The sequence below is a fragment of the Oryctolagus cuniculus genome, chromosome 21 (genome assembly GCF_051225735.1).
Source record: "Oryctolagus cuniculus isolate XC-2025 breed Fujian yellow rabbit chromosome 21, ASM5122573v1, whole genome shotgun sequence".
Taxonomy (NCBI): Eukaryota; Metazoa; Chordata; class Mammalia; order Lagomorpha; family Leporidae; genus Oryctolagus; species Oryctolagus cuniculus.
This window is the reverse complement of record NC_142887.1, coordinates 21,843,776-21,867,628: the sequence shown is the minus strand read 5'-3', so window position 1 is coordinate 21,867,628 and position 23,853 is coordinate 21,843,776. Positions and strand designations below refer to the sequence as shown.

At 61.8% G+C, this 23,853-nt stretch overlaps 1 long non-coding RNA gene across 3 annotated transcripts; it reads left to right on the top strand.

Moving 5' to 3' along the window:
* The first annotated feature begins 413 nt into the window (after nucleotides 1–413).
* Nucleotides 414–10,977, top strand: LOC103345376 (transmembrane protein 119). 3 transcript variants are annotated; one of them, XR_007915575.3, is made up of 4 exons: nucleotides 414–996; nucleotides 1,353–1,561; nucleotides 1,761–1,986; nucleotides 9,103–10,977. It is a non-coding gene; the product is annotated as a transmembrane protein 119 (long non-coding RNA). The 3 variants fall into 3 exon arrangements; XR_515294.5 differs by having other exon boundaries at nucleotides 1,353–1,641; XR_007915574.3 differs by lacking the exons at nucleotides 414–996; nucleotides 1,353–1,561; nucleotides 1,761–1,986 and adding an exon at nucleotides 6,119–6,259.
* Nucleotides 10,978–23,853: the final 12,876 nt, after the last annotated feature.

Below are 23,853 nucleotides of genomic sequence, written 5' to 3'. Positions count from 1 at the left end.
CGCCTTCCTTCCTACTTGCAGGGCTGTGTGCGCCCGGAGTGCCCAGGACACAGCAGGCGCCGATGAGTGCGCGTCCCAGGAGAGAGAGAGGCCGGTGCGGGCCATCCGAGGGGCGCCGTGGGGGCTTCCGTGTCCCCCCCAGCCCCCTCCTCTGTGGTTTGGGGAGCAAGGCCCCGCCCTGTGGCGCTCTCCATCTTTAGGCCTAAAATTAGCTCACAAATTCCTGGCTGCCTGGCTGGGGCTTACAGCCGACAATTCAAACCAGATGTTTGCAGCTGCTGGGGCCCAGCCCCCGCCAGCGGCCTCGTGTGTCCTGACTCACGGGGGTCACACCAAGCCTGGGGAGGCCACAGCCTGCCACAGACACCCCTGAGCCCAGGCTGGGCCATGGGGGCCGGGGCGGACGAGCCCGGGGCCTGCATGCGCGCACCCAGGGCAGGGGCCACTTGCTGGGGTGGGGACTGGGGCGGCTCACTGCTCTGTCCCTTTCCAGCCCAAAGCCTTATGGGGTGCCTGCTGTATGTACGCCAGGCTCCTGTTAGCCGCTGCCCGGCTCGGGGAAGGAAGACTCCCAGCCTCCCGGTCACAGCTGCTGCCGCTGGGACATGGTCAGCATGTCGGTTCGGCGCCACGTGCCAAGGCGCACTGCCTCCTTACAGAAGCCCAGAGGAGAGGCTGCTGTCATCACTCCCATTTTACAGGTGAGAAAACTGAGGCCCAGAGCGGTCGAGTCACTCAGCCCAGGGTCACCCAGGTCGGGAGCAGGTGGGCGTGCTGCTCCAGGGTGCTTTTCTCTCCTTTCTCCCCCCGCCCTCCGCCAGCCTCATCCGGCCCTTCCCAGCTTGGGGGTGGGGCTGGGTGCTGGGGAGGACTCTCTCTCCCCAGGAGGCAGCCCTGGCTTGTGGTGGCCGTACGAGGAGGTGGCGCGGCAAGATTCTGGCCTCTGCTGGCGCTGTGGGCGGCACCGCTGCTTGTGACTCCAGCATATGGACACAGGTTCGAGTCCCGGCTGTTCCACCTCTGATCCAGCTAGGGAAGGGAAAGAAGGGGAGGAAGGCTAGGGCGACAGGCGGGTGGGGAGGGAAGGTGGTGGTGTAGGTGACTGGGGGTCCCTGAAGATCAGCTCCCAGCTGTACCCCCAGGCCCGCCCCTGCTCAGAGGCCATCAGCGTCCCTTTCCAACCGCAAAGGCTGCTGGGAAGAATCACCTCCATGCATGGTCGTGCTGGGGCAGGGGAGGCTCCAAGGGAGGGTAGCTCCAGGGCACCAAGGGGGCAGCTGGCAGAGCAGGAGTTTGCATTCCCACCGGCTGCCCTGGCATCCACGTGTGCCTAATAAAACCGTTCCTTGCAGGCCAGGAACGTAAATGTTTACAGGGCGTGCGCAGCTGGCCGGCGCCTTGGCCACAGGAAGCCCAGGACCCGGGCCGCATCGAGAGAGAGAGAGAGAGAGAGAGAGAGACTACGTGCCTTACTTTTTAAAGAGAGCTTTTATTTATCAAGTGCACGCATCTGAAATGCGAAATGAGAGTTTCCTGTCTGCGAACCCTGCAGCCGCCCCAGGTGCGGGTCTTGCTCATCATCCCCCATCCCCCCGCCCCTGCAGGAGCCTCCTGATGACCTCTGACCCCGTTGCTGCTCAGGTTTGCCTTTGTTCTAGAACCATCCAATGTGTGCTCTTTTGGGTCTGGTTCTTCTTCTTCTTCTTCTTTTTTTTTTTTTTTTAATTTTTTTCTTTCTTTTCATTTTATTTGAAATGCAGCCACACACAGAGAGATAGAGACAGACAAGGGATCTTCCACCTCTGGTTCACTCCCTAAAGGCCCACAACAGCTGGGGCTGGGCCAGGCCAATGCCAGGACTGGAAACTCATCCCTGGCCTCCCACGTGGGTGGGCAGGGACCTGATGTCACCTGCTGCCTCCCAGGAGGCACCAGCAGGAAGCTGGAGCTGGAAGCGGAACTGGGACTCAAACTCTGATACCGGAGGTGGGTGTCTCAAGGGGCGTCTAATGGCTGCACCAAACAGTATGACAGAGAGAGAGAGGGAGAGAGAGGGAGAGAGAGAGCGCAAGCGAGTGAGCTTCCGTCCGCTGGTTCACTCCCCAAATGCCTGCAACACCCAAGGCTGGGCCAGGCTGAAGCCAGGAGGCTGGAGCTCCATCCAGGTCTCCCAGGTGGGTGGCAGGGACCCAGCACCTGAGCCCAGAGTCCTCCGCTGTCTCTTAGGGTGCCCGGTAGCAGGAAGCTGGCATTGGGGGTGGAGCCGGGACGCGAACCCAGACGCTCTGACATGGAATGCGGGCGTCTTGCTCACCAGGGCCAAGGCCTGCCCCGGGGTCCGGTTCCTGTGCCCGGTGCGCCTGGGGGATGCCTCCATGGCTGTTCCTCCCACTCTGAGCCATGTCCCCAAAGGGACGGACCACAGCCTGTGCGGGGGCCCCGATTCTGGACGCTCGCCCATGCCCGCTTCCTGCTTGTGTGACTAAAGTGACACGGGCGCTTCTGTGGTCTTGGGTCAATGCCTGGGAGCAACTTTGCCAGGTCACGGGGAAGTGCGTGGCTAATCCGATGGACGACCTGGTCACTTTTCTCTCCTAGCAGCCGTGGCAAACATCCGGTGGCTTACGGGGTGGGAGGTGGCGTGGCACAGGCACAAGTAGAAACCTGGCCAAGGATCACAAGGCAGCAGAGCCTGGGGCAGCTGCCACTGACCCAGGCTGATCTTGGAAGAGAGACTGAGGGTCGGCTCAGAGCCAGGAGCTGCCACGGGTCCCTGGAGAGAACGGAGCCACACCAGTCTCATTTCCCTAGAGGAGCTCTCATGCCAAGCCTTTCCCACCTCAGGGCCTTTGCACCTGCTGTTCCCTGGCCTGGACGCTCCTCCCTCTGCCTTTGCCCGTCTGGTTTCTCTTACCAAGCGAGTACCAGGCCCGTTACCTCTCCAGAGAGGCCGTCCTGACCACGGTGGCTGCAGCTGCTGCCCCTGCCCCTGCCCCACCCCCTTCCCAGCCACTCCCATCTCCCCTCAGATGCTCCAGAGGCTGGGGCCTGGTCTGTCTTGTTCCCTGCTGCTTCCCAGGGGCAGGGGCTGGAGCGGAGCAGGACCCTAATGCCAGGGAATCCCCAGTCCATCCTATCCCCTCCCAGGCCTCAGTCTCCCCATCTGTAACACGGGCCGATGGCACTGGATGGGTTCAGCCAGTGGCCAGGCACAAATGCTGGGGATACAGGGACAGCAGGGGCCCTGGTTCAGACCAGGGAAGCCCGCAGTCTACAGCCATGGTCTAGAGGGGCACAGGGCTCCAAGGGGGAGCCCAAGGGCTACTGATCTCCCTCCTTGCAGGCTGCGGTTCCCGGGGGCCTTCCTGGAGGTGGTGGTGACTGAGCTACAACCTGGGGAGGGGCGTGGCCCAGCCAAGAGGGCTGGGGTGGGGGTGCTGGGGAATACGTGGACACATCTGGCTTACACCTGGGGAAACTGAGGCACAGGGCGGTTTCCTGGCACCCCCAGAGCTCTGGCCTGCCGGGACATGGCCACTCAGCCTCCTCAGAGCGCGGTGCGGGAGGCCGTTCCACAGGCGTCCAGTTGAGGGCCGGGCGTCCACCGCCACATGAAAGCGCCAGCTATTTTTGCCCAGGGCAGGCCCTCGTGGCCTCTGGGGCTGTGTAATTAGCCCTGGCCCTGGGCCCACCTGGGGCTGGAGCTGGGGGTTTGGTGGCCCCAGGGGCTGCCTGGCGGAGACCCGAGTGGGGTGGGTTTTCCCTCGCCCTCCCTGCATCCTTAGCTGGGCGGGGGCTCCAGCTGCGAATTCCACGGAGGGCCCAGGGTGGGCTCTCACTTGCTCCTGGGCTGGGCGGAGGCCCGGGCGCTGCTCTGCCTCTGGAAATGACAGGCTGCGGGTGGGCGGCCCGGCCCGCCCCACGCCACAGGGTGCAGGCCGTGGGGAGCGTCCAGGCCAGGTCCACAGCAGGCCCAGAACTGGAGAACGGGGGGCGTGAGATGAGACTTCTGGGATGGAGAGGACGCCCAGGGCGAGAGCTGGCCGGCCTCTGGGCGTGCAGGTGCACGGGTTCCAGGGGCCACCCCACAGTCAGCAAGCATTCGTGGGCCGCTCTGTGGTCCAGGCACTGCCCTAGATGCTGGCGTCACAGCACGGGTCCCTGGGTGACAGCCTCAGGAGCTGCCCCAACAGGCCATAGTCCTGTCGACCTCGGGGTCTCTGCGTGTGCGGTCGTGTTGCTGGGAGCCCTCCTGCATCCTTGCCCTGGTAAATACCTCACCATCTGCGAGGGCAGCCCCTCTGTGGCTCCTTGTTGGGCCCCTGTGCAACCCAGGACCATACCTGCCCCCCCACCGCCCCGTCCCTCGCAGGGGCTCCCAGGCCCAAGCCAGCCCCTTCCCACTCTGGGACCTGCAGGGAGAGATCCTCACACCTGTGTGCTCCCCTCTGCCCGGCCCACTTGCTGGTCGCTGTGCCCAGGGCCGGGCTGTGGGCTGGGTGTGGGGTGCTGGCTCCATATTACGTGCACCGTGAGAGACGTTCAGATGCGCATGCGCGGGGCCTGCGGGCCGGCCATGGGCACCGAGCGGCGGGTGCCAGCCTTCCCCGGCTGTGCCCGCGGGGCAGTGATCGGCCCAGACTGGAACCGCGGCTGGGTCGCGGGACAGCTGCGGCTCTGTCCTCAGAGTGTGGGCTGGAGCGTTCCATTTAAGGAGGACATGTGTGTAGGTGTGTGTGCACGCGTGTACTCGTGCGTGGGAGTATGCATGTGTGTGCTTGTGAATGTGTGCACGTGTGTGCACGTCTGTAGTTCTGTGTGTGCTTATGTGTGTGTAAGTGTTTGTGTGTACACATGTTCTTGTACATGTGCATGCATGTGTGTCTCTGTGTGGTTGCATCTTTAAATATTTATTTGATGTATCTGAAAGGCAGAGTTACAGAGAGAGAGAGAGAGAGATCTGCCGTCTGCTGGTTCACCCCTCAAATGGCCGCAGCGGCCAGGGCTGAGCCAGGGCGAAGCCAGGGCCCAGGAGCTCCATCAGAGTCTTGCACGTGCATGGCAGGGGCCCGCACTTGGGCCGTCTTCCGCTGCTTTCCCAGGAGCCTTAGCGGGAGCTCGGAAGGCAGAGGAGCAGCCTGGCCCGCGTGAGCGCTCTGACCCGGGATCCCGTGGAGGCTGCTGTGCCGCGCCGGCGGCCCTCGCTCTCCCCGCCCCCTTGCCCACAGCAGATCCGGGCTGCTTTTTGTAGAAGTCATTTCTGGACACTTCCTCTCCCTGGCCTTTTTGGTCCGCGAGCCCCTGGGGGGCTGGGCTGTGTCTCCTCCGCCAGGGCCAGCACCTGGAGCACTCTGGGTGCTCAGGGACCTCTCCTGGATGAATGAATGCATGCATCAGTGAATGAATGCAAGGGGCCCAGAACCCCTGGATTGCTCAGGTCAGGCCGACATCCTGGCTCCAGGGCCGGCCAGTGTCTCAGTGCAGGACCCTGGTGGATCCGTTTGAGTCCACTCTGCCTCAGTTTTCCTCATCTGTGAAATGGGGTCACTACCACAGCGAAGGCCATTTGGGGGTTTTGTGAGGCTGCAGACCCCAAAGTGTCAGAGCCAGAGGGAGCTCAGCAAGCTTCCCTGCCTCCTTGAGAAACGGGGAAACTGAGGCCTGGGGTGAGGAGGGGCCCTGGCCGGAGCAGGTGCCGGAACGGGGCCTCCTGCCTCGGGCCTGGACCCTGCGTCAGGCCAGGCCTCCTTCAGCACATCCCGGCCCCCCACTCCGCACTCAGCCTGGAAAACCTGAGTCACGGCTGGAACCAAGGCCCGGGAAATTTGCTTCTCACTTCCAGCGGCCCAGAGCCGCTCTGACCCCATCCCGTTTGGCGTATGGGTGGTGGGAGGGCCCGGCAGGACCCCCCCGGTTCTGAGAAGGCTGTGGGTCAGCCCCATCTGTCTGTCTGCCTGTCTGTCCATCTCAGCCTGCCCTGCCCCCCCCGCCCCCCCAGGTCAGGGGGGAAGCGCCCCAGCGGGTCCTTGGAGCAGAGCGGCTGGGCCTGCGTGTGGCCCAGCAGCCCCGCCCCTGTCCCCACCCCAAGCCCTCTTAATGAGACCAAGCTGGCCTGGAGGAGGGAGCGAGAGAGGGAAGGAGGAGGGGCGGGAGGAGGGAGGGCGCCAGGCGCCAGCCCACAGCAGTCCCAGCAGCCTAGCGGCGCGGACGCTCCCGCTGCCCCTGGCCGGAGTCCCCAGGCCCGCGCGTGGAGGAGCTGGTGAGTCCCAGGGGCCTGTGGCCGCCGTGGGGTGCAGGGGCCGGCACCCTCTGGTGCACTTCGCGGGGCCTCGGGAAGTTTGTGTTGATGGGCGCACGTGTGTGACGGCCACGGAGGCCCGTGTGCGGGGCCGGTGGCTGTGTGGCAGTGCGTGGGGGCCCGCGTGTGGACACCAGGGCGTTGCTTCCAGCTCAGGGGGAGGATGGCAGGGCCGGCGTCATGCTGGGCTGGGTTGGGGGCTGCGTGGCTGCGTGGCTGCGTGTATCCGTGTGTGTTCTCTGTGAGTCCACGCTGGGGGCCCAGGGAGCTCTCCTGTGCGTCTCCGGGCTACATCTGGGGCCGTGGGCCTGGGCTGTGTGTCTGGGCTGGTGTCCCCCTGCTCTGCCTGTGTTGTGTGTCCGTCTGGGTGTTGTGTGTCCATGCTACTGCTCTCTGTGTGTGGGTGTATGGGGGTGGGTGGGTGTTTGGTTGGAGGGGTTTTAAGTCTTCAGGAACCCCCACCCCTTCCAGGCCTCCATTTTTAGGGGCTGGGAGCCCTCCGTCCCCGGCTGGTGCTCCAGCCATGTCCCCTCCCCCAAGCCACTGATTGGACCCAGGTTTCCGTGGCCTGCCCCTCCTCCGCTGGCCACAGTCTCTGGCAGTGGGGTGCGCAGCAGCTCTGGCCGTGCTCAGCTCTTGGGGTCTTGGGGTTCCCAGGCCTTAGGGGTGGATTTGCATTCATCTGAGTATCACGACCGCCAGCGGGGCCCTCTCGCTTCAGATCAGCACACCCCAAGTGAGCCTCCGAGTGGGGAGTGGCGGCCGAGCGCGTGGCACCCGCGAGCCGACACCCATGGTGGCCAGGCCCCGCCCTGTCCTGTGCCAGCCCACAGGCCAGGAGGTGGCCCTCGTGCCCAGGTCTCAGACGTGCCGGCCTGGGACGCACAGCTGGGGCGCAGACTCCTCCCTCCTCACTAGGAGCTCTTGCTGTGCCGCCCTGGGCAGGCCGCTTGCAGTCTCTGGGCCGGATCCTGCTCCTGATGGCTGCTGAAACTCTGGGCTTTGTATCCAGGAGCGCCCAGGGGCTTGGCAGGCTTCTCCCAGAGAGAGATGGGCAGCGGGTCGATTCCCAGTGTTCAGGACAGTTCTGCCATCCATGGGCAGAGAGGGCAGGGACACGTCTGGGGCTGCATAGCCATCTCCTTCATGCCCAGCTGGCTTCAGGGTGGCTGGCTGCCCGCACGTACCTCCCCCTTTCTTGGGGAGTCAGGAGCTCATTGCCACGTGCATGTGCCTGTGTGGTGTGTCCATGTCTGCGTGCACATGTATGTGTGCATGTATGTCAGCGTGTGTCTGTGTGTGCAGCTCTGGGTTGTGTGTGCATGTCCGTGATGTGTTGTGCATGCCTCTGTGTGTTCACGTCTGTGTGTGTGTGTGTCCATGTGTGTGCCTGTCTGTGTATGTCTGTGCTGTGTGTGCGTTTCAAATTGACATGAGTCAGCCCGCCACGTGTGTGCGTGTTTCGCATCCGTCACCAATCACGGATCGAAGATCTTCAGAAAATAAAAACCATAGGCATCAGAATGCAAGACAAAACCCGGGAGCACGGCTCGCCCCCCTGGGTGTTGTGGGTGACTCAGGGCAGACTGGGAGTCGGCAGCAGGGTGAGCAGCTCAGGCACCTGCTGGTGTGGGCGCCGTGGGGTCCCTGCAGGTACTGGGGGACACTGTACCGTTCTACTCCACCCGTGGCAGGGACTCGAGTCCCCAGAACAAGCCACAGGGGGGCCGATCTTGCTCCGACCTCACCGGTGCCCCCTTGCTTTGGGAACGGGACCTGAGCTGAGGGTGTGACCTGTCCTCTGAGCCTTGCCGGTGGCCCGGGCCAGCCCCTTACCTGCTCTGCCCCTCCGAAGCCCTGTCCCAGCACGCAGCAGACCCCCCCAGCTGGGCATCCTTAGGCGTTGCTGGCTGGGGCTTCCAGCCCAGCCAGCCTCTAGGACCAGAGGAGGAAGTCCCTGGACTCCCATTGGCCGGGAGAGTCTGTGTGCTCAGCACCCCCAGCCCCTCCGTGAACTTGGCCGTGAGGAATTTATTACTCAGCCAGGCTGTCTGGGCCAGATGGGGTCTGGGGGTTCACGCCGGGAGCAGCTTTCCCCACTGCGCCGGAGGCTGGGGCGGGGGTGGGGCGGGTGAGGACGGCGTGGGCTCATATGGTTCCCATCTGGGGGCGGCAAGAGGGGCGTGGCCTCGTCTCAGCCACGAGGGTTTCCCCCGGGGTCCTCCTGGCCCGTTGTGAAGCCTGGAGGTGAGGGGCAGCCGCCAGCCGGCCCTGGCAGCCGGCTCAGAATCTGAGCTCTTGCGGACCAGAGGGAGAGTGGGGCTGGGGCAGGGGCCCAGGGAGACCTGAAGGAGCCTCTGACAGTGCTGTGGCTGCCCAGTGCATGGGGAACAGACCCCCGAGGGGCTGGGGGCTGCTGGGGGGCTCTCTTCTGGGCTGATGAGGATTCATGGAGAAATCCCTTGTAAGACATTTGCAGTAGTAGCTGGTGCAGGGCAATAATTAGATGTCTCCTTATTAACTCAGCCAAGTCCGCCCAGATACATTTATTGAGCACTGGCTGTATACCAGAAACGGGGCAAGGCCCTGAAGGTGCGGAGGTAAATGAGATTCTGCCCCTGCCTCTCCAGGCCCTCCGAGGGCGGCGTTGGAGCAGGCGTGGCCCTGCCCACGATGAGCCCTGAGGTCAGGGCTGGGCGGTGACCACACTCTGTGCTCGCTCTGCATCTACATCCCGAGCCCCTGGGGTCTCCCGAGCCCCCTGGGGTCCCGGCTGACCTCTCCCCTCCCTGGTGTCCCTGCAGGTCCCGGGGACAACATGGTGACGGCCCCCAGCGTCCTCGTCCTCGCTCTGCTGCTGCTCCTGACGTCCGTGCCTGCGGGCGCCCACTCCGTGTTCCTGGAGGACGTGGTGGGCAGTGGGGAGGCCGAGGGCTCATCGGCCTCTTCCCCGAGCCTGCCGCCGCCCCGGACCCCGGCCCTCAGCCCCACGTCGCTGGGGCCCCAGCCCACGCCCCTGGCCGGCCCCTCCGCCCCCACCAGCCTCCTGGACGGCATTGTGGACTTCTTCCGCCAGTACGTGCTGCTCATCGCTGTGGTGGGCTCCCTGGCCTTCCTGCTGCTCTTCGTCGTGTGCGCCGCCCTCATCACGCGCCAGCAGCACAAGGCCTCGGCCTACTACCCGTCCTCCTTCCCCAAGAAGAAGTACGTGGACCAGAGTGACCGTGCGGGGGGCCCGCGCGCCTTCAGCGAGGTCCCCGACAGGGCTCCGGACAGCCGGCCCGAGGAGGCCTTGGACTCCTCCCAGCAGCTCCAGGCTGACATCCTGGCCGCCACCCAGAACCTCAAGTCTCTGGCCAGGGTGGCCCCGGGCAGCAGGGAGGGAGCCAGGCTGGTGGAAGGCAGAGCAAAGGAGGAGGAGAAGGAGGAGGTGAAAGAGGAGGTGGAACAAGGAACCCAGCAGGTGCACCCAGAAACCCAGGGACGCGGGGTCCCAGCCGAGAAACCAGAGGTGGAGGAGGAGCTGTGCACGGGGGTAGCCGGGAGCGCCGTGGCAGCCGGCGAGGGCCAAGGGGAGCCAGAAGAGTCGCTCTCGCTAGCGCAGGAGGCACCCATGGGTCCCCCCGGAAGCCCCTGTGCTTGCAGCGCTGTCTCCCCCAGTGTCTAACAGCCCCCAGGGCTGCTGGCCCGGCTGGCAGAGCCCTGGGGCATGCAAAGGCCTTCAGTCCCGCCTGCTGCTCCCTGTCCCTTCCTGTCCCGTCCTGCAGCAGGTGGAATGCTGGTCTCTGGGCTACCCTGGGAGTCTCACCGAGGTCCTGCAGCCCCGGGGGGCACGGCTCCTCCCAGGAGGTAGAGGAGGGGCTGTGGCCTTGTTAGAGTGAGGATCGGCCATGCCCGCCGGTCCTCCAGAGGGCGTGGTCGTCGCTGCTTTCCATCCAGCTGGCAAAGAAAATCAGCGTCACCGGGAGTTTGGGAGAAGGTCCAGTGAACGCAGTCCGGCCCCAAATTCAAATGGTGCCATCCTTGGCCCTGACATGCCCGTGTCCCTCTGCCTCTGCTTCCGCCGGAAGTGGACCTGGCTGGCCAGTTAGGGAGATCCTGGGAGGAGCCCCTCAGGCCCTCGGCGAGCATATCCAGACTGGGCTCCCCAAGATGCCCCGTGGAAGCAAGATCAAGGTCAAGGCGTCTCAGGAACAGTACCCCAGCCCCCCAGGGCTCTGCCACGTCCGCAGCGCAGGCTCTGGTTGACTCTGGTTTTGTTTAGTCTTTGCCAAACTTTTAAAAATAGCTGCAGAGGGAAATCTGGCCCTGCCCATGCGGGAAAGCCCCGCTCTTAACCGTCCTGAAGGCACCCCCGGTTTCTCGTGGGTCCAGGGTTAGGGCGTGGGGGGCAGGGGCAGGGTCTCTCGAGGACAGGGCTGTGTTTGAGGGGCATGCACCCTGGGGGAGGGTCTCTGACACCTGGCCTGGGGCAGGGGGCCTGGCTGCCCCCTGTGCTCACACACATGGGCTGGCAGCCACCTTCAGTTGACAGGGAGTCTGGGCGCTGTCCTCACTGGGGGAGGTTCTGGGGGGGTCTTCTCCCTCAGCCCTCTGTCTGGGGTCCCCCAGTCTCTGCATAGCCCTCTGGGCACCGAGATATAACCCACTGGCACAATAAACCCTGATTCTGGCCCCAGGCTCATTGGTTTTCTTGGGTAAAGTGGTGATGATGGGGGTGGGGGCGCATCTGCAGGGCAGGGGCTGAGCTGTCTTGGGGAGACGTCAGTGGTGTCCCAGAGGTAGAAGGCGGGGGTGGGGGACACAAAGGTGCCCACGGGTGGGCGTGGGTGTCCCCAGGGCACAGCGCCAGCCACGTAGTAGTCCCAGATTCCACGCCCGCCCCAGGACACGGGAGCAGGGGAGTGGTCCCAGCTGTCTGCCCTGGGCGGGGTGGCCGGGCACTGGGCCATGCCAATGCCACCATCACCAGGCTCCTCCCTGCTCCTGACCGTGCATCCCCGCCTGCCCCTGCTCCGCCCTGGAGCCTCCAGCTGGAACCCAGATGTGACCGGAGCGGGAGCTGCGTCCTGGGTAGTGGGGGCGGGGAGGCCGTCCCCTGTAGAGCCTCGCCTCCATGGACCCCACATCTGCCCGCCTGAGGGGACACACGATGGCCTGTGTCTGGCTTGTGGGGCCAGGCCCTCCCCTCTCAGCCTGGAGAGCAGAAGAGGAACGCCCTGGACCCCCGCACGCTGTGTGGCTCTGATTGAGTCGCTCAACTTCTCTGGGTCCCAGGCACCCTCTCCTCATTCCGGAGCCTTCTGCAGGGCCTCAAATGTCCCCGTGACAGAAGAAAGCCCTGGAAGACAGAAGCCGACACGGGAGACCCTTGGGCAGCAAGGCAGGGCCAGTTTCCCGACTCACCGCAGCTGGGCCCTTCCCAAGACTGGTGGGGGCATGGGGGCCTGAGCAGGAGCCATGTTGCTTTCACCTCTGAACTTTGACCTCTATAGGGCACTCTTCCACCTCCAGCCCCTGTGCCTTCGATGTCCCCTCCTCCAGGAAGCCTTCCTGACAGCATCCGCCCAGCTTGCCTTCCATAGTGCCCTGGGCTCCGTTGTATGAGTTCACAAGTCCCAGGCCCTTGCTTTGTTGGACCCCGCCCTGAGCACCTGACATCATCAACTCACTGAGACTTACAACCCCGAAAGGTGGGCCCTGTTGTCATTCCCAAGCCACAGATGTGGAAACTGAGGCCCAGAGGGGTGCGGTCAGTTGCCCAGGTCACACAGCCGGGACTCCAGCCTGGTGGTCCAACCTCAGCATCTGAGTCTCTGCTGGGCGCCTCTGGTTCCGGCAGGAATGAATGAATGAATGAACAAGTGAGTGCCTCCCTTGGGGAGGTCTCAGCAGGGCTGCACCCCAATCTGGGATGGGGGCTCTGTCATGGGTGCGTGTCTAACTGGGTCCCAGCAAACCGTGAATCACAGCTGGGGGTGTGGGGGGCTGGGTCGGGGCATGGGATGGGGGTGTCCACTGCTCCCAGGGGCCCAGGAGTCTTCCAGGCCCTGAACAATCCCTCCCCACCCCCCGCCCCAGGACTCAGCTGCCCCCAGCCTGGGAACCCGGCCCCGGGCCAGGCCTGCTGTCGCCATAACAGGGGAGGGGAGGGGAGTGAGATCAGCTCAGGACATGAATCCTGGGCTCAGTGTGGGACCTGGGATGGGGTGGCCCCTGCCCTGCTCTGGTTTGTCTGAGGTCTTGGCTGGGGTGGGGGTGGGAGGAGGCAGAGGGCGTGTCTCCTTTCCCCTGGTCTGCCTCCTACTGCTGTAGCAGAACCTGTGGGGCAGGGCCATTTACTAAGCTGGGCAGGGACTGGGGCTCCTAGGCAGGCCAGGAGCATGGGGCGGGCATCTGGGAGGGCCTCTCGCTGCACACACCAGCCCACCATAACCACCTTCAGCCCACGCGAATGCAAGAGGAGCAGCGTCACGACCTTCGTCCTGAGGAGGAGGAAACGCGGCTCAGAGGGGTCCAGAGTCTTGCCCGAGGCCGTTCAGCCCAGCAGACTGGGGATTCGGACCCGGATCTGACCAGCCTCTCGGCTCGGGCTCTCCAGCACTGAGCCTCCTGCTCCGTTCAGAACATAGCCAGGACCTGAGGCCTAGTCCCTGTGCAGACGGGGGAGGGACGGCTCCCGGCGGCTCATCCCCCGCCATCACTTCCTTGTTGCAATACCGCGTGCCCCTCTCCCCACCTGGAAGTGTGGCTGGGACCCAGCCTTTCTTGGCACTGGTTCACTGAGGCCTGGAATCAGTCGGCGTTAGTCAGGCGTTCGGGTTTGGAGGTGGCCTGGGAGAAGGTAGCAGGTGCACTGGCCGCTCTGTTTCCCGATCACAGCTACATAATGAGCTCCTACTATGCACCTGGTCCCTGGGACACACTGTGCATACAGTGGACCCGTGCTGTGTTCCAGTGGAGGAGACGAAAAAGGACCAGAGAATCACCCAGGTGCACCGGCCCTGATGAGCCGCAGGCAGAGCGGGCGTGTGTCTGACGCTCCACCAAGACGGTTTTCACGGCTTCGCGGAGGGTAACTGACGCACAATACAACGCACATATTGACCGTGTACAATCTGCTGCCCTGCCACACATGTGGATGCCCATTAAACCATCACTGCCACAAGTTCATGGGTGTGTGGCCCCTCCAAGTGTTTCTTTGTAGCCCTTTGTAATCTCTCCTTACTCCTTCTCCCTTCCCCAGCCCCCCACTGAATCCACAAGAAACTATTGATCTGCCTTTGTCACTGTATTTTTATTTTCTGGAACTTTATGTAACTAGAACCATCTAGGGTGTGCTTTTTTTTGGGGGGTGGGGTCTGGATTCTTTCCCTCCCTATAATTATTTTGAGGTTTCTTCATGTGATTTTTTTTTTGACAGGCAGAGTGGACAGTGAGAGAGACAGAGAGAAAGGTCTTCCTTTTCTGTTGGTTCACCCTCCAATGGCCGTTGTGGCCGGCGCGCTGTGGCTGCTGCACCGCGCTGATCCGAAGGCAGGAGCCAGGTGCTTCTCCTGGTCTCCCATGCGGGTGCAGGGCCCAAGCACTTGGGCCATCCTCCACTGCACTCCGGGGCCACAGCAGAGAGCTGGCCTGGAAGAGGGGCGACCGGGACAGAATCCGGTGCCCCAACCAGGACTAGAACCCGGGGTGCCGGTGCTGCAGGCGGAGGATTAGCCTATTGAGCCGCAGCGCCAGCCTCTTCATGTGATTTTTTTAAAAAAATTATTTTATTTAGTTGAAAGGCAGGGGCCAGTGCTGTGGCGCACTGGGTTAATGCCCTGGCCTGAAGCACCAGTATCCCATATGGGCGCCGGTTTGAGACCCGGCTGCTCCACTTCCAATCCAGCTCTCTGCTGTGGCCTGGAAAAGCAGCAGAAGATGGCCCAAGTCCTTGGGCCTCTGCTCCCATGTGGGAGACCCAGAAGAAGCTCTTGGCTCCTGGCTTCAGATTGGCGCAGCTCTGGCCGTTGCAGCTAAGTGGGGAGTGAACCAGCAGATGGAAGGTCTCTCTCTGTCTGTCTCTGCATCTCCTCTCTCTGTGTAACTCTGACTTTTAAATAAATAAAATAAATCTAAAAAAAAAAAAGGCAGAGTTAAAGAGAAAGAGGGAGGGAAGGAGGGAGAGAGCGAGCGAGCGAGCTTCCATCCATTGGTTCACTCCCCAAATGACTGCAATGTTTGGGGCTGAGCCAGGCCGCAAGTAGGAGTCAGGAGTTCCATCCAGGTCTCCCACATGGGTGGCGGGGGCTCAAGCACTTGGGCCCAGACCCATTAGCAGGGAGCTGGACCGGAAGTAGAGCAGCCGGGACTTGAACCGGGGCCCATATGGAATGCTGGTGCTGCAGGTGGCAGCTTAACCTGCGGTGCCACAGCACCGGCCACTCTTCACGACTCAGGTTTCTCTTCTGGTTGGCATAGAGCCGTGTTCTCCTGCTTGGATGTACCACGCGGTTTGTTTGGCCATTCACCTGCCAGTGGCATTTGGGTTGCTTCCTGGTTTGGGCCGTTACGAACAAAGCCTCTAAGAACAGCTGGTGTGAATTTATGTCTTCTTCACGACCTTCACCATGGCCATTACTTCTCCCCATTACACAGATGAGGAAAATGGAGACTCAGAGAGCTCAAGGAACTCACACAACCAGAGTTTGTGAGCTGAACCTTCAACAACGGGCTGCGTCAGTTGAAGAGACATTAGGGCCCTGTGTCCCTGTGAGCCGTCAGCTCTGCAGGTGACTGACGCATGTCACGGTTTGAGCAGCACTGAGCCGCAGTGGGCGTGTGCAGAGCTGGGCGTGTGCAGAGCTGGGCGTGTGAGGCCCTGAGCAGTCCTATGCAGGGCCCTGGTTCTGCACCCGGCTGTGGAAATGATGGGATCGTGCTACAAGGAGTCGGGCTGGGGTGGGGGCAGAGAGCGTGTTTTCAGCAGGTTTGCATTTCGGGCTCTTCCGGCTGCCGCTCCGAAACAGTAGAGGGATTTGGCGCCGGCTCCAGGGCTGCGCGGTCCCCACCGCAGCTGCTCCCCCTCCCCACAAGAGGCCCAGGTTTATGGCGGCAGCTGCAGGGTGAAAAATAGCTCTGCTCGTAAATCCACTCCAGCCAGTGAGAGAGATGCCAGAGGCCCCTGCAATGTCTTCTACCCGCCCGGGGCCCTGCAGGGACCTCAGGGGGAGCCCTCGGAGGCCTAGGGCCCAGGCCTGGGGTGGCCACCTGTGGTGTCTCCCTTGGGGTCTGGGGAGCCAGAGTGAACTGGAGATGGAGTGGGGGAGGCACGGGATTGAGGATGGGGGCTTGCCATGGGCAGGGGGAGATGGGGGGGCCTGGGGCTGTTGCTAGCTGCCAAAGGTGGGGTGCATGCAGTCCCCTAGACGAGAGAGCGGGAGGCTTCTGTTTGCACACACTGGGCCACTCCAGGGTCACCTCTGCTTCCCAGGTACAGCGGAGCCTCAGGCCCACGGTGCGCAGACTCCTGCACTTGGCAGCTAGCGGCTTTCCTCGGGCGCAGGGCACAGGGGCTGGGCAGTGTTGCAAAGCCCAGCCACCAGGGATGTCCTGGGAAGCCCTGGAGGTGTAAAGGACACACACAGAGGACAGAGGTGGGCTCAGAAAGAGCCTCCCGCCTGGGCAGCCCTCGGCGGGGGCCTGGCGCCCACTGCCACACAGGGGTCGCGTCTCAGCTGTTCCCTGTCTGCCTCCGGGGTGCGGTGACCACAGCCAGGGCTCAGACGCTGTCTGGGTGACAGACAGGGGGAGCCCGGTGGCCTGGACCCCTTTGCGGCCAACACCAGGGCTATTCAGGGCAGGCTAATTCCACGGTGACCTGAGCAGCTCGTGCTGGTCCCTGTTGTGTGCACGTTGACATGAACTTGTCAGCCCAGATTCTGGGGGCTGGGGCCGTGGAGTGGAGGGGAGAGGAGGAGACAAATCACCCGCAGGCACGGAGAGGGCAAGGGTATCGAGTCTGAGAGCCTCGGGATCCCAGGGCCAGGCTGAGTGATCTTGCCCTGCTTCCGCACCTCTGTTTCACCTGCGGAATTACAGGTGCAGCGCCACCAGGAGGCGCCAGTGAGGAAGTGCAGATGGAGCCTCTGGCCCCGACAAGGCCGCTGTGTACCCAGTAGGTGGTTAATAAGTGCTGAGAAGGGTGCACTCAGCTCCCCGCAAGGCTGGGGGACTGGGGGGGAGAGGGGGAATTCCTCCTTTGCACCTGCCCTTGGGAGGTGCCCCTCCTGTAGCCTGTGTTCTCAACATTGTCCAGCGCTGGCCGCCATCCCCTTTATACAAGCCAGCGAATGGGGGGGCCGATGTGTGCAGACCCTGCTCCCAGCTGCTCCCAGCTGCTGGGCCCTGTGTCCCTTGTGATCTCCCTGAAGGAGAAGCAGCGCAGAGAGCCCTGACCACAACCGGTTGCCGGGTCAGGCCCTTCCTGTCTGTCCACAAACAGCCCACGCCGCAGGCACGCAAGCCCCTTGGCCGGAGGGAGACTCACGCTGGCGGCGCGTGCAGGAGCCGCAGCTCGCACGGGGCCCTGCAGGCAGCCGCGCCGGCCCTCTTACAGGGGGGAGGCTCCAGTGTGCTGGTGGGGCTGCCCAAGGTCACGGAACCGCTGAAGGCCCAGGCCCGGCGCGCTGGCCTCTGAGGCCCTTGCTCCTGTCCAAGGTGTTGTCCATCAGATGCTGAGAGTCCCAGGGCCTGCAGGCCAGCCCCGAGCCCTGGGGGTCTCCAGAGGCCCACAAGTCCTCCTCCCCAGCCCCGTCTGGTGTGCAACAGAGCTCTGGGCCGCTGTGGGGCGGCAGGCTAGAACCGCTATTAAATTCTTCCTGTGACCTCGGCTAACATAACAGCATCACGTCTGTGTCCCAGCTGGTTCTCTGCACTGCTGTCACGGACTGGGGTGAAAGCTAAGTGTCCCCTCGTGGAAGGAAACAGGGCAGCCTCTCCCGACGTTGGACCTGGCCTTGCCGTCTAGCCCAGAAGTTCTTTTCTGGAACCTGCCTACAGAAATACCTGTGGCTGGGAGTTCAGCTGGGAGGGCGAGGATGCCTGTGTCAGAGCTGTTAGAAGAAGTGCAAAGAGGGGAACCATCTGTGAGCTCCTCTGTGCAGAGGGGGGGGGGGGATCTAGAGAGATCCAAGGCTCCGAATTTGAAAAAATTTAAATATTTATTTGGAAGGCAGGGCGGGGGGAGGGAGAAAAGAAGAGAAGAGAAGAGGAAATCTTCCATCTACTGGGTCACTCTCCGGACAGCCACAACTGCCTAGGCTGGGCCAGGCTAAAGCCAGGAGCCAGGAACTGTGTCTGGGTCTCCCACGTGGGTGCAGGGGCCCAAGCACTTGGGCCGTCTTCTGCTGCTTTCCCAGGCCATAGCAGAGAGCTGGATCATAAAGGGAGCAGCTGGGACATACCTGGTGCTCATATGAGAGGCTGGCATTGCAGGTTGCGGCTTAACCAGACCCTTCTCTGGCTGATATGGACGTCTTTGAAGACACAGAACGTGCTCCTGCCAGCCAAGCTGCACCAGGAGTACGTGCAGGGCGCAGCACCTGGTGCAGCAGCTAAGACTCTCGGGACGCCTGGTTCCTGCATCAGGGCGCCAGGGGTTTGAGTCCCAGCTCCGCTTCCAATCCAGCTTCCTGCTAATGCACACCCTCGAGTGTCTGGGCTCTTGGTCCTGCACATGTGAGACCCGGATGGAGTTCCCGGTTCCCCAGAGCCATTTCGGGTATTTGCGGGAGTGCTCTGTCTCAAAATAAACAGATTGCTCTAAAAATGTTAGGAAAAGACCGATGTCTGGCAGATGACCGGCTGTGGTCCTGCTTCCCTTCTGAGCCTTTTGTCCATTGCTGGATGTTGTGTTGCAACCATGAGAATGCCTGCCGGAGGCAGAGGAGGAGGTGACCGAGGGTCCTAGCGTCACAGCGGTCATGGTCACGGTCATGGTCACGAGTTTCCTTATCTTGTTCCCGATCCTAATGAGGACACTTCTGAAGTCTTGCCGGTGGCCATGAGGTTTGTTGTAGTTTCCCAAGAAATGTCCTTTATCAAGTTAAGGAAATTTTTTTCTATTCCCAGACTGCCAGGATTTGGAGTTTACCAAATGTTTGCCAGCGTCTATTACCATGATAGCTTCCCGGCCCTGCTCCCACACCAGCTGGTTTTGTCCCCAGCGTGGGACCTCTCTGTCCCCTGCACTCCCCCGGCCCCTGTGTCTGTCTCCCCAGCAGGCAGAGTTGTCCAAGGCCAGGGCGCTGGGCAGGGGTGGAGGGAGCCGCATGGCTACGTCAGCATTTTCTCTCTGCGGGTGTCTCCTTGCTAAGCCCGGGGGGGTGCACATTCCCCCCCCCCCCCAGGTTGTTCCAGACGCAGCCGAGACGTCTGAGACGGTCTGAGGTCGGGTTAAAACACTGGTGGCAGACGGGCTGGGGGGCTCCCGGGGCCTTGCATTCCTGCCCAGGACACAGGGCTGGGGGGCTGGGCAGACGTGTGGTGGGGGAAGAATGGCTGGATGCAGGCAGAATCGGCAGAGATGAATCATGGCCTGGCGCGAGCGGGCTCTGGCCTAAAAGGAGCCGTCCAAGTCCGCGGAATCTTTCTGTTTGAGCTGGAAGAAAATATGGGGTCATGGGATCCAGCGCCGCCCTGGCAGTGCAGACTCAGAATTCGAAGACCGAGGAGGCCAGGGCCCTGCCCCGAGGGTTAGGAGCGGGCCCTGGCCATGGGGGAGGGGCGGTAGAGGGGGGAGCCTTAGGAGCACCCCCTGTGCTGTTAGCATGTGCGGGCTCCATTCCATGGTGATGCCTCGGACCTAAGCAAGACAAACCCAGGATGATGGGGGGCTGTGGGGCCGACACAGGGCAGTGATGGAGTGACATGGCCAGCATCTCACCCCAGCTGCAGAATCCGGGAAGCCTGTATGGGAGAAGGCATTGAGGTGAGGCCTGCTTGGAGGTGGCAGCCTTGTGAAGTGCTGGGAAGAGGGTCAGCAAGTGTGCAAGGGCCCTGGGGTGGGAAGGGGTTGAGTGAGCTTCAGGGGCCCTGGGGGTGCTGGAGAGACAGGGGTGAGCTGAGATGGGCGGAGCCTGGGTGGGGCTGGGCCTGGGATGTCAGAGAGAGGGAGCCTGGATGGGGGGGCTGTTGCTCTGAGTAAAGTGGGGCCTGCACCCCCTCTGATTCCTTCCCCTACCATGTGGATGAATGAGCGCTTAGTAAGCACCTGCTGTATGCCTGGCTGTGCCGAACACTTGGTCCACATGATCTCATTCAGGGCTGCAGCTGGCCCCTCTCAGGTGGCCCAAATGAGGACAAATGCAAGACGCGAGGCTTGCCCCGGGGCCCCTCCTGGCTGGGGGAGATCCGTTGGCACATGGCTCATCCACATCGGCTCTGCTTCAGCTCCCCCAAGAAAGAAAGGCCTGGGAGAGTTCGAGGAGAGACTCAGATCCCAGTGGCCGCCCAAGCAGGCCAAGCCGGGAAGCGAGGTGGCAGAGCCTTGTGGGGGGGTGGGGTGGGGGGGGAGAGGGTCCCCAGGGGCCCCGCTGCTGTGGGAACGTGAGCAAAGGCCTGGGGCTGACGGCCAGCGTGCAGTACGAGAAGAGTCCTTCAGCCCCAGAGGGCCTGACACATGCCTGGGATTCCAGGGGCTTCGTCCGTGCCGTCAGCCCTGCCGTCAGCCCTGCCGTGGGCTCCGCTTGTGAAACCCAAGGCTCCTCTGGAAGAAGCAAATGAGGAAGTCCAGGGCCCCACAGTGTGGCCCATTTCACAGACGGTAAGTGGCGGGGGCTCAGCGCGGGACCCGCGGCCTCCTAGGATGGGCGTCGCTGCTGCCTTCTCGCTCTGCCTGGGCCTGCTTTCTTAACCTCTTTCCACAGGTGCTAATCCAGGAACACTCGTGGGGAGACCCTGGTGTGCTGGGCCCCGCGTCAGGGCTGCCCCGGAATCCGCCCTGGAACGGTGGGGGTGGGGATGGTTACCGTGTGGGTAATAGTAGGAGTCCCCCAAAGGCCCCTGTGTTGGGAGACTTGGTCCCCAAAGGCTTACATTGATGGCTAATGGATTAAAGGTGATGCTTGATCTAATTATCTGGTTAATCATCTAATAATCGTTACTTAGCCCCCTGGTCCTCTGGGGCTTGCCCCTGGAAAGTAGTTCTCTCTTGGTTCTTTAAACCCAGCTTGGCCTAGCTTCTCTCTCTCTCTCCCCTCCCTGGCTCGCCCCGTGATGGTTCTCTGCATGTGTCCATCACTGCCAGTCTCTGCCAGCAGTCAGGCCAATGGGGCTGCCTGGCCTTGGACTGTGACCTCTGACCTCTAAGATGAACCGAGCCCTCCCCTTCTAACTGGCTCCTCCTCAGGTGTTTTAGTCAAAGCAATGAAGACATGACCAACACAGTGATGGTGGTGATGGTGGTGGTGATGGTGTGGACAGTGGTAATGAAGATGGCATTGACCATGACCGTGATGTTGATGTTGATGATGGTGATGGTGATGCTAGCTAGCATTGATCAAGTACTTACTACATTCCTGGCTCTGCACTTTTCTTTTTTTTTAGATTTTTTTTTTTTTTTGACAGGCAGAGTGGACAGTGAGAGAGAGAGAGAGAGAGAGAGAGACAAAGGTCTTCCTTTTGCCATTGGTTCACCCTCCAATGGCCACCGCAGTCGGCGCACTGCAGCCGGCGCACTGCGCTGATCCGAAGGCAGGAGCCAGGTGCTTCTCCTGGTCTCCCATGGGGTGCAGGGCCCAAGCACTTGGGCCATCCTCCACTGCACCCCCTGGCCACAGCAGAGAGCTGGCCTGGAAGAGGGGCAACCGGGACAGAATCCGGCGCCCTGACCGGGACTAGAACCCGGTGTGCCAGTGCCGCAAGGCGGAGGATTAGCCTAGTGAGCCGCAGCGCCGGCCTACCTTTGACTTTCTTCATGTGTAAAACTTTCACAGTGAGAGGAAGTCTTCAAAAAGTTCACAGAAAATGTGTATTATATAAAACTATGCATGGATTTCAGACTTTTTTTGCAGCACCATAGACTTACCTTTAATTCTATTTCCTTTTTTTTTTTTAAGATTTATTTATTGATTTGAAAGTGTTACAGAGAGGTAGAGGTAGAGGTAGAGAGAGAGAGAGAGAGGTAGAGGTCTTCCATCTGCTGGTTCACTCCCCAAATGGCTGCAAAAGCTGGAGCTAGGCCAGGCTGAAGCCAGGAGCCAGGAGCTTCTTTCAGGTCTCCCATGAGAGTGCAGGGGCCCAAGCACTTGGGCATCTTCCGCTGCTTTCCCAACCGCATTATCAGGGAGCTGGACTGGAAGAGGAGCAGCCGGGACTGGAACGGGTGCCCTTACGGGATGCTAGTGCTGCAGGCAGAGGCTTAGCCTACTCACGCCACAGTGCCAACCCCTTAACTCCATTTTCTGATGCACTCTTTGAAGGGTTCTTTTATTTTAGGATTTGTGTGCAGGGCCAAGGAGCGGAACCACATACAGCACTGGCAATGGTGCGTGGGTGTGGCCAGCACAGAGACGTTAGCGGTAACCACCACCATGACCACAGTGAGCTCTTCACAGGGCCACACATGTGCTTTCTGTGCAATTCCTCCTTTAGTCATCACGTCTACCATCAGGGAGGTGGGAGAATCATTCCCATTTTACAGGCAAGTAAACTGAGGTGCAGGGAGGTTCAGTGCCAGCAGCTGAGCCCTCACTTCCTGAGGCTGCCTCCCTGTGTGCAGGGGTCTTCTCCGGGGAGGTGGCCTTTTGGGAGGGTGGCCGGGGTCATCTTGGAGGGTGGGAAAAGCAAGCAGGCAGCCATCAAGAGCCCTGGGTGGGTGGGTGAGGGGTACCCCACACCCAGCTTCTGCTTGGGGCTGGGGCTCATGTGCAGGGGGCCCCCACCTTGACCATGACTCTGGGTCCTCTGTCCTGACAATGGACATGGCCTGCACTTGGGCCTCAAGTCCAGCGAGCTAGAGGCCATCAGGAGGTGGCCCTCATTCACTTGGCTTTTTCAGAAAACTCACCAGAGACAAGGTGCCGTCCCCGAAGTCCGGAACTGCATTCTGATCTGGTCTCCAGAGGCCCCAGTCGGGGAGGAGCAATTAGGAAAGGTTACGCGGGAGACCCTGTCACAGCTGCGGCGTGGCGCTCCGAAGGAGGAGAGGCGGCCAGGGAACGCAGCTGGGGCTCTCCTGCCCCTGCCTGCCTGTGTGCCCTGGGGCAAGTCACCTCTCTGAGCCACTGTTTCTCCATTCACTCATCCCTCCATCCCTCCCTCCATCCATCCACCCACCCTGTCCATCCTTTCCTCCATCCATCCATTTGTCTATCCATCCATCCATCTACCCACCCCTGTCCATCCATCCCTCCATCCATCTATGCCTCCACTTGTCTATCTGCCCACCCACACACCTCATCAGTGGATGCCCGAGACGAGGCTCCAAGGCAGAGTGCAGGTCAAGAGAAGCCTCGGCCAGGGCGTTCCTAGCAGGAGGAATTCAGTGCACTGGGGCAGAGAGATCTGTGGAGGTGGAAGTGTGCAATGTATCCTAACGGCAATGGGGCTCCAAGGGCAGGTTCTAAGAGGAGGGACAGGGTCACAGTTGGCCTGGAAGGACCCCTTGGGCAGCCCTGTGGGGGCTGGTTCCCGTGAGGCTGGGGGCAGGGAGACCACTGAGGAGGCCAGTGGAGGGAGGACGGAGGCCCCAGCGAAGGCAGAAGTGGAAGCAGGGTTCAAGTGCACCCTTGGAGGTGGGCGGTGCCCCCTTTCTCCTGGGACGGAGGATCCCCTGAAAGGATTTTAGCGAATGGCTTTGCAAGGTGCACAGCTCTCCCCCATGGTTGGCACCCATGGATGCACCCAGGGACTTGAGGCTCGGCCGGGGTGTGTATGCTCTGTGCACTGACCAGTGCCCAGGCCCCAGGTCCAGAGCGTGGCATTTCTTGGAGCACTGGGATTTGATGGGGCTCCTGGATGACTGTGGTGCAGTCAGGGTGAGGCTGAGTGGGAGGGCCGTGGCGCTTGTCAGCACGGGGCCTGCCCTGGGTTGCTTCACTTTCTCCCCGTGAAGGTCCCAGGCACAGGTGCGCTCTGACCTCAGCTGGAATCCTGAGGCAGCAGGAGCAGCCCGGGCTCTGAGCGGCTCAGCCCGGGCCAGCAGGCTCGCATGAGGTGGCCTTGGCAACCAGCGTCCTTGATGGGAACAAGGACGTTCAGCTCAGTGGGCTGCTGAGTGCGTGCAGATGGGAGCGAGGTAGAGATGTGGAGACCCTGCTGGGAGGCCGCAAAACCCCTGGACTTGAACTCAATACAGGGCGCACGACGCCCTCGTGTGGCCAGAACTGGACTCGTCCGCCAAAGGCCGCGACTCTATAATAAACAGTGTTTGTAGCCTGAGGTTGGGGCTGTTCTGGTGGGCCTGTTTGGGCTGCTGCTGAGCCACTTCTGAAAGGCAGGATTCACTTTCAACTCCCAGAGGATGCTAACTGGAACAGAACTGTCTCATTAGAAAAAAAAAGACAAAAGTG